Source organism: Onychomys torridus, chromosome 10 (genome assembly GCF_903995425.1).
Source record: "Onychomys torridus chromosome 10, mOncTor1.1, whole genome shotgun sequence".
Taxonomy (NCBI): domain Eukaryota; kingdom Metazoa; phylum Chordata; class Mammalia; order Rodentia; family Cricetidae; genus Onychomys; species Onychomys torridus.
The window spans coordinates 45,317,444-45,327,243 of record NC_050452.1 but is presented as its reverse complement, the minus strand read 5'-3'; positions in this window follow the sequence as shown (position 1 = coordinate 45,327,243).

The following is a 9,800-nucleotide window of genomic DNA, read 5'->3' as shown; positions in this document are numbered from 1 at the left end:
GGAGATTTAGTGAAGAATTACTGGACAGAAACAAGGCAGAAACCCAGCAGAGCAAACGTTAAACCCCATAGCTTTGTATCTGATGTTAAAAGCCTTCGATGGATTCACTCTTCCCTTGTTGTTTCCTGTAGCATACTTCTCCTTTTTGGAACAATTCCATTCCCTGTATGTCGCTCTCCTTGGTTGATGCCCAACAGCCTGGCATCTCTAGCATCTTAGAGCCTACGACACTTCCAGGCTTCACTTCCAGAGTTTCCTCTAATGGCCTCTTGAAGTCTCTTGCCCTCTCAGGGCCATCCCATATGAATTCTCCACCACCACCACCACTCCTGTCCCCTGTTGCCTGGCCTCAGTGGCTCTCTGAAACCTGGGGAGGAGATTCCACAGGCCTTTAACTCTTGCATCCTTCATGACCCTAAAACTGACACCATGATCGAGTTCTACTGCTTGGGATAGACCCTAGCTCAGTAGAGTCACGTTTTCAGAAGCTGTTGTTTGCTGTGGGGTGTCTTTCTGTACGCTGTGAAATGTATGCTGTTCCCATTGGTTAATAAAAAGTTGCTTTGGCCTATGGCAAAGCAGCTTAGAGGCAGGCAGAAAATCCAAGGGGAAGAAAGGAAGGAGAAAGGCAGAGTCTAGGGGAACGTCAGCATCTCCAGGAGAAGCAAGGTGTGAAAATACTGGTAAGCCACGGCCACATGACAACTTATACATAAGTAGAAATGGGTCAAGTTATAAGAACTAGCTAGCAAGAAGCTTGAGCCATAGGCCATACAGTTTGTAAATAATATGAAGCCTCTGAATTTTATAAGTGGCTGAGGGACCTCAGGGCCAGACAGGACCTGAGTAAACATACGACTACAGTTGTTTGCTATTCCTTTCTAGGAGCAGAAAAGTCCTTAGGGCTTTTCCTTTCACAAGTTGGAAGTTTATCTGGGTGGGATCTTGCCCTGAGGGCACACTTCACTTTATTCCACTGCAGATCAGGCTACCCCTTAATTTCCTTGTCTCTTTCAGCACTAGCCTTGGCTACAACACAGAATTTTCTCATGCTTCTGTTCTCTTCCAATTGTACATTTTGTGTTTCTTTTTGCCCCACTTTCTGTATTTCATTGTAGAACTGTGTAAGCATGATTCCTAATAACCGTTTCACAGAATCCATGTGAGACTGTCTTGAAATCTCTTCCTCCAAAGAAATCGGTCACTTACTTTTAAATGTAGCCTCAAGCAAATTTTCAGGACCAGGGCAGAAAACATCCACATTCTTTGCCAAAATATCACAGAATTCCCTCTAGCACAGTCACTAATAGTATTTCCCCTTGAAACCTCCTGAGCTGGACCTCCACCCTCCACAGGCCATATAGCTCCCAGCATTACTGTCCTCCAAGCTCCTGCTTGCATGTGCCTTTAAGTTCTTCTTACAGCCGTCAATCACTTTTCTAAAGTCTTAGTCTTCTACATCCCTCCCCCAAACCACAGAATCGGGTTCTTCAAAGAAGTATTCCCACTCCAGTACCAGCTTCTGTCTTAGCCTTCCATTGCTGAGATGAAACACCATGACCAAGGCAACACACGTTAGGTTAATTCAGGCTTCCTGTTCCAGAGGGGTAAGAGTCCATGGACAACACATCTGGGAAGTGTGGCAGGCGTGGCAACTGGAGCACCAAGCTGAGAGTTCACATCTTAAACCACGAGTAGAAATCAAAGAGAGTGTACTGGGATGATGGGATGCTTTTAGACCTCAAAGCCCACCCCCAGCGACACATTTCTTCTAGCAAGGGCACATCTCCTAAGCCACTCCAAATTATCTCTCCAACTAGGGATCAAGTATGCAAATGCCTGAGAATTTGTGGCCCAAGAACCATATCATTTAAACCACCAGGGAAAAGTGGGTTTATTTGTGGATTTTGTTTGTTTTTTGTTTTGTTGTTTTTTTTCAAGACAGGGCTTCTCTGTGAAGCTCTTGGACCCTATCCTGGAACTTGCTCTGTAGACGAGGCTGGCCTCGAACTCACAGAGCTCCTCCTCCTGCCTCTGCCTCCAAGTGCTGGGACTAAACGTATGTGCCACCACTGCCTGGCTGGTTTATTTGTTTTATACATCCTGATCACAGTCCATCATGAAGAGAAATCAGGGCAGGAACTCAAGCAGAAACCTGGAGGCAGGAGCTGAAGCAGAGGCCATGGAGGAGTGCTGCTTACTGTCTTGCTTGTTGTGGCTTGCTCAGTCTGCTTTCTTTTAAAGATTTATTTATTTATTTATTTATTTATTTAGGTTTGAGACAAAGTTTCTCTGTGTAGCTTTGCGCCTTTCCTGGAACTCACTCTGTAGCCCAGGCTAGCCTCGAACTCACAGAGATCCGCCTGCCTCTGCCTCCCGAGTGCTGGGATTAAAGGCATGCGCCACCACTGCCCGGCTTCAGTCGGCTTTCTTCTACAACCCAGGACTGCGTGTCCAGCAGAAACACTGGCAACAGCAGGCTGGGCCCTCCACAACAATCATTAATCAAGAAAATGCTCCACAAACTTGCCCATAGGCCAATATGATGGAGACATCTTCTCCATTGAAGGTTCCTTTTTCCAGATAACCCTGGCCTTTGCCAAATTGACAAAAAAACTGATCAGCATAATATGTAAATCAACCGTGAGACACCTTACACCAATAGAATGATGAGCAAAAACCATGTGAATATCTCAATAGAGCAGAAAAGATACTTGATAAAATTCAACTTATCTCTGCGATCAAAGCCCCGAAGAATATCACAGATAGGAGGATTGTATTACAACAGAGTGAAGACTATTGAACACATAACTAACATCAGCAGGATGGGGAGAATCTGAATGCATTTTCCCTAAGACTGGAAGCAACACGAGGGTGTATACACCCTGTCCTCTTATTTATGAATAATAGAACCCCCAGAAGAACAACTAGGCCACGAGAAAGAAATGAAGGACATTATTTTCTTCCTTCCTTTGCTCCTTTCTTTCCCTCTCTCTTTCTTCCTTTTCCTCCTTCCTTCCTTCCTTCCTTCCTTCCTTCCTTCCTTCCTTCCTTCCTTCCTGTTGTTGTTCTTTGAGACAGAGTTTCAAAGAACTCGATCCATAGACCAGGCTAGCCTTAAACTCATAGAACTCTACCTGTCTCCTAAGTGCCGGGATTGAAGGACTGTGCCACCACCACTGGTTGAAACAGTGTGGTGGTTTGAAGGAAAATGGCCCACATTCCTAGTTAGCTCTCTCTCTGCCTTGTGGTTATTGTCTCAGCACAGCTACAGTGCTGTGTGTGTCTGTCTGTCACCATACCTCCAACCTTGATGGTCATGGACTCACCCTCTGAAACAGCCCAATAACTCCTTCTTCTGTAAGTTGCCTTGAGCATCTTAGAACCGTAATAGGAAAGTAACTGAGATACCCTCATAAAAAAATCATTTCTTACCGTGTGTGTGTGTGTGTGTGTGTGTGTGTGTGTGTGTGTGTGTGTGTGTGTGTGTGTGTGTGTGTGTGTGTGTGTGTGGTTTTCCAAGATAGGGTTTCTCCGTGTAGCCGCCCTGGCTGTCCTGGAACTCACTCTGTAGACCAGGCTGGCCTCGAACTGGAGATCCTTCTGCCTCTGCCTCCCTAATGCCGGGATTGAAGGTGTGTGCCACGACCACCCAGCAAACAAATATTTTAAAAAGTTGAAAACAAATGTAAAGGAAGGGTATGATGTGCATGGAGTTCAATATCAGCTCTGGGGAGGCAAAGAAGGAGGATCTCTATGAGGTCCAGACCAGCTGGGTCTACATACTGAGTCCCAAGCCAGCCAGGGTATGTAGTGAGTCCAAAAGGAAGAGAAGAAGGCGGAAGAAGAAGAGAAGGAGGAGGAAAACCACTCAAAGCTACATATTCTATTTTTTTTAATGCATGCATAATCAAAGGCGTAAGCTTCCAACTTCAAAGAGGGCATAAGGGCAAAAAGGAGAAACAAAGAGAAGGGAAAAAATGAGAGCCCTATAACTCAGCTTGGGGCTCCATTACTCTATCTCCGCACAACTCAGTTCTATGCAGAAAAAAATTAGTCCAGAGAGCATTCACAAAAGATCCAGCTGGTCCTGCCCTGTGCCTGCTGTTCGATTCAGTCAGCCACTTTCCTCCACCCCCCTGAAATTCTGTGACATCCTCAAGCTAGCCTACGTCTGCTGATTTCTCCTTCAATAAGCAAAAGCTTTCAACCTTACTCATTGGAACTCGCTTTTTCTAAACATCAAACGCTTGAGCAAAGGGCTGAGCTGGGTGTTTGGAATGAGAAAGGAGTCCTCTGGCTGGTTTCCTTTCGATGCCTCTTTTCCCTTGTAAGGAATGGAGGGAAAGAGTGACCGTACGTGAACTTTAATGAGACCTCGTTGAATATGCTGCCCGGTCTTCTGCTTGCCAGGCATCGGGGAAAAAAAATCGTCACTGATTTTACAAGAATTCAGTACCTGCTCAGGAGGACACAAATTCCAGAAGAAAGACAACTTTACTGGGCGGGGTGGGACGAAGGAGAGCTAGCTGGGCTGGCGGCCTCACCAGCAGTCTCAGAAATACAATGTAATGAGCCAGGAGCGTCCCAGGCTCGGGGCTGTCTAGCATCCCTGATGTCACGGACTATGGTGTCCAGGAGGGCTAACAAAGACTACAAGATGGACACAAAATCATTTACAGTCATCAACAGTCATTTCAATGGTGAAAAGAAATCCCAAATAAACTGTATTTCAAGGAAGTAAGTATCTGAACATTAGAAAATCTAGAGGATCCTGGTGTCTCCTAATGACCTACCTGACCGTACACACCTGCTTGTTAATCACATTGTGGATGTGTGTCTGTCTGTTGACATGGGGTTTCTCTAATATAGCCCTGGCTATCCTGGAACTCACTGTGTAGACCAGGCTGCCCCTATCACCCAAATTTGGGGATCAAAGGCATGTGCCTCCATACTCAGCTTGACCATATTTATTTTGGTCTGTATAGTCCTTATATCTCAAGGACATAATTTTTGTCTCACATTGCTCTTTTGAGTAGCAGGAGGAGGTAACACAGGGTCTTGCTATGTAGCTCAGGCCAGCCTCAACCTTACAGCCACTCTCCTGCCATAGCCCCTAGAGCACAGGGATCGAGTGTGAGTCATCACTTCTGGCTAATCATAATACTTCTTGGAGAACATTAAGACAAGTCTGTCTTTTCCATAGTGGGGTAACTAACATTTCTTTAAAGTACTTTACTATTTATTTGTTTACTGTGTGTAGGATCTGTTGCACCTGTGTCGAGAGGTCAGAGGACGGCTTTCACGGAGTTGGTTCTCTCTGTCTACCATGGCCGTCCTTGGGCTTGAATTCGGGTCATCCAGCTTGGCAGCAGGTGCCTTTACCGAGCTACCCCGCTGCCCTAACGTTTCCTTTTTATCACTAGTCATCAGATGGGTCAGTGTTTGACATCATACATGAGCCGGGTATAGCTACTGTAACTTTATACTTTGTTTCTGTAGACATCCTGATAACATCTGTTTCTTGTGATTCTGTCCAAAGGAAATATGTAGAGCCGGAAAGATGGTATCAAGGGAGCCTGCTGCTAAGCCTGACAACCTGAGATCAGTACCAGGAGCCCACATGGTTGAAGGAGAGAACCAGCTCCTGCACGTTGTCCTCTGACTTCCACATGAACACCGTGGCATGGGTACACACATATAATAACTAAATACATGTAAAACATTTTAAAGAAAAACTGTAAGTGACTTGCGCACCAATGCACTGGTTGCATTACTTGACTAGATAGATTCTTGACTGGAAAGAGCTTCTGCTTGGAGCAGAGCTGACGACAAGTGTCCTGTTTACGATTTTACTTACCTGATGTCTGCCTGTACTGTTCACGGGCTAGCCTCTGACCCTGTATACATCCAACCTTGTTTCTTTTTTATTGGTATGTCTGGGCCAGGTGCCACAGGACATTTGTTATTTAGTTTCTTTTTAAATTAGTTAATTAATTAAAATATTCATTTATTTTTAAAAAGTGTGCGTGTGCGTGTGAGTGTGCCTGTATGTGCTTGGGTTATGTATATCACCTGCAGACAGGTGTCCTTGTAGGCGAGAGGGCATTGCATCTTCTGGAACTGGAGTCATAGGTGGTCATGAGCTGCCTGATGTGGGTGCTGGTAACTGAACCCCACCTCCTCAAAAGCAGTACTCACTCTTAACCCCAAGCCATCTCGCCAGCCCCCTCATTTCTTTTTAATGAGAAGAGTTTATTAAAGAGTCTATCCCCAAAAACACTGGTAAAAAGAGAGTGGGGGGAAGGGATAAAAGGAAGGACGGTAAGTCAAACTAGAATGCACAACTGATCAGTTACTTCTGTGGATGATCAGCTGGGAACAAATTCAAATGAACAACCCAAGGGATCCCCAAGGCAAGCCAATCCCCACAATAGTAGCTCCTGGTGGACAGTCCCTGATTACCTGACATGCTTATTAGGACTTCTGGGGAGCTTTTATTTGAAATTTCATCCTTGCAGGATAGACTCTTATTGTGACACAACCCCAGGCCCTTCGGCTTCCTCTCTAGTCAGGTGCAGGCACCAGAAGGGGATGAAAGGATTCTTGGCAGTGTTCCCACACTGGGATGAACTGACAAAACACACCCTGGATATGACAGAAAACATGTGACTAGAGCCTACTTAGCCCAAACTCAATGACAGATCCTAGTTAATATTCCTCTAGGTGAACCCCCCCTTCCCCCACCGCCGAAAGTGCCCACAGCTGCTCCAGGCCCATTAACAGAAGGGAAGTCAGGGAGGAAAAAGTGGGTAGTTAAAATGTCATTAAATGTTCATGCGCAATCCGAAGCCCCTCCCGGGGTTAGGAAAGACCCATGAAGCCGCAGCCTCTTCACAGGAAATGCACCTCTGACCCCGTGCGGCTGCACACCTGGCTGACGACCAAATGCATCTGCAGCCCATAAGAGAAACCCAGCTGCAAAGGCCTCCCCACTCTGGTTCTGCCCCCACAGTGGAAAGGGAAGAGGTGTTAAGCAGCTGGGGAAAGTGTCACAGAAGAGGAAGGGAGGAAACAGAGGGGACATCCCAGGTCTCTGAATTCATTGTCTCCAGAGCTGCCCCGCTGACCTGGGAGCTGTCATATGTTAAGGTCTTTTGGCATTTCTCAGAAATGACAGCAGCCAAGGCCACCTTCCCCAAATCGCAGTCCCTGCCTTCCGCAGCCCAGACACACAAACCGCTGCACCCTCCTCACTCTCAATTCTGACCTGTTTTTAATACAATGCACCTTGCTTGGCGTACACACACACACACACACACACACACACACACACACACACACATCTTGGGAATCACGAGGGCAAACATTAACTCAGGAGTGGTACCTGCCTTCTAGAACCTAGCTATGAGAAGACTGGTAGACCACCCGTTTCCCCGTGTTCCAGAATGTGCCCGTGCAGAGGTCAGAGGAGCTTTCCCAAGGTTGCTGGAGTAGGTTCTTTCCTTCTACCACGCGTTCTTGGGATCAAACTCAGGTCCCAGGCGTGTGTGCTGAGGACTCTGACCTGCCGACCCACCTTACTGGCCCTCACTTATTTGCTTGTTTCATTTTAGATAGGGTCTCACTGTATCTGGGACTCACTACAGAGACTAGGCTAGTCTCAAATTCACAGAGATCTGCCTTCCTCTGCCTTCCAGTTGCCAGGATTAAAAATATGAGCAACCATGCCCTGCTCCATATGGCATTCTTAAAACAACGTGGGGCTGGAGAGATGGCTTCACAGTTCAGAGCAAGTGCTACTCTTGTAAAGGACTGAGTTCGGATCCTAGCACAGGTATGGGGAAGTTTTCAACCTCCTATAACACTAGCTCCAGGGGATATGATTTCCTCTTCTGAACTTCAAAGAGGCTTCCACATATGCACACAAACCACACACACATTCTTGGAAACAACTCTTGTTAAAAAAAAAACCCACAAAACACAATGCAGACCTTTTCATGAAGTCTGTCCCTGATGTCTCAGTTCCTCAGGACAGAGCAAGCTGCCTTTGCTCCCACATCTGCCTGCCTTTGCTCTTGTCCTTGGACCCAGTGGTTCAACCTCTCTGAGCTTCTCATGCCTAGATCGGCTCATAGTTAGCTGATGGAATTACCAGGATTGCGAGAAGTGGTGTTTGTAAAATGCTAAAGGTACATTGCTCAATATACTAGTTATTTTCACTACTTTACCACTTATGGTTTCAGAATGGGTAAATACACACAAATGATAAACATGAAAGAGACAGGGTGGGGGCGGCTGGAGAGATGATTCAGCTGTTGGGAGTGTTTCCTGCCCTTCCATAGGACCTGAGTTTGATTCCTGGCCCCCATGTTGGTCAGCATACAACTATCTGCAACTCCAGCACCCGGTGACCTGATGCTTCTGGCTTCTGCAGGCTCCTGCACTCACATGCACAAACCCCTACACAGATATGCATATATTCATAACTAAAGAGAAAGGAAGTCTTTATACAATTTTTTAAAGTAAATGATCCATGAGAGTGACTACAAGAAAAGATGTTCTCATACACTTGTAATAGAAAGACCAATAGAACTTTCAGTGTTGACGGTGTTTGTAAAAATTTGATGTGTACCTATCTCTTTCCTAGGGACCTGCTGCAAACTGAGCTAAACTAATTGACTAGGCAGCCACCATCAGGTTCTCCTGATGAAACCCAATCCACTCCAATAAACAAAGGTAGATTGTAGTTGGACATTTCTGTCCTGATTGCCAGTTCCAAATAACCACACAGAGACTTGTTATTAATTATGAAAACTTGGCCAATAGCTTAGGCTTGTTTCTAACTAGTTCTTATAATTTGACACATTTTTATTAATTCACTTTCTGTCTCATGGCTTTATTACCTTTACTCTGTACTGCCCAAGCTGCTTTCCTGCTTCCTTCATGCCTGAAGGCTAGTGACTCTGCTTTCTTCTTCCCAGCATCCTCTCTGCCCCGAAAACCTTGCCTTGCCGCTGACTGTTCAGCTTTTTATTAAACCAACCAGAGTGACATATCCTCACAGTGTACTAAAAGATTCTTCCACATTTCCCCTTTTTGTCTAAATAGAAAGGGAATTTTAACTCTAACATAGTAAAACTATATACAGTAAGAACAATTATCAGGTATTGTCTAAATAGAAAGGAAAGGTATTAACTTTAACAAATGAAACTATTTGCAATAAGAACAATCATTAAGCAACAGAAGATGATCAACCTTAGTGGTTAAAGCCAATCCTTCCCACTGTATAGAAGATACAAGACAAGCTTTTGTACACATTGCTACATGTGTAGTAGATACGGTGATGCATTGAGTGGGTCCTCTGTTTTTACTCTTCCTTCATTCCTTCTTTCTTTCCTTCCATCCTAGACAGGGTTTGCTATGTAGTTTTGGCTGGCCTGGAACTTGCTATGTAAACCAGGCTGGCGTCCTGAACTCACAGAGTTCTACCTATCTCTGCCTCTGGAGTGCTTGGATTAAAGGCATTCATCACCCAGCCTGGCCCTTCTAAATTCTTTCTCATACATCTATCTTTATAGGGCAGTCAAAAAATCTCTTTCCTTCTGCCCTTTTGGTTCTTGGTTGGCATTTGTGGAGGTATGAATGAGAATGGCCCTATAGACTTATTTGTTTGACTACTTGGTTCCCAGTTGGTGGAACTGTTTGGGAAAGATTAGGAGGTGTGGCTTTGTTGGAGGAATTGCATCACTGGGGGATCAGCTTTGAGTTTTCGGAAGCCCATGCCATTCCAAATGATC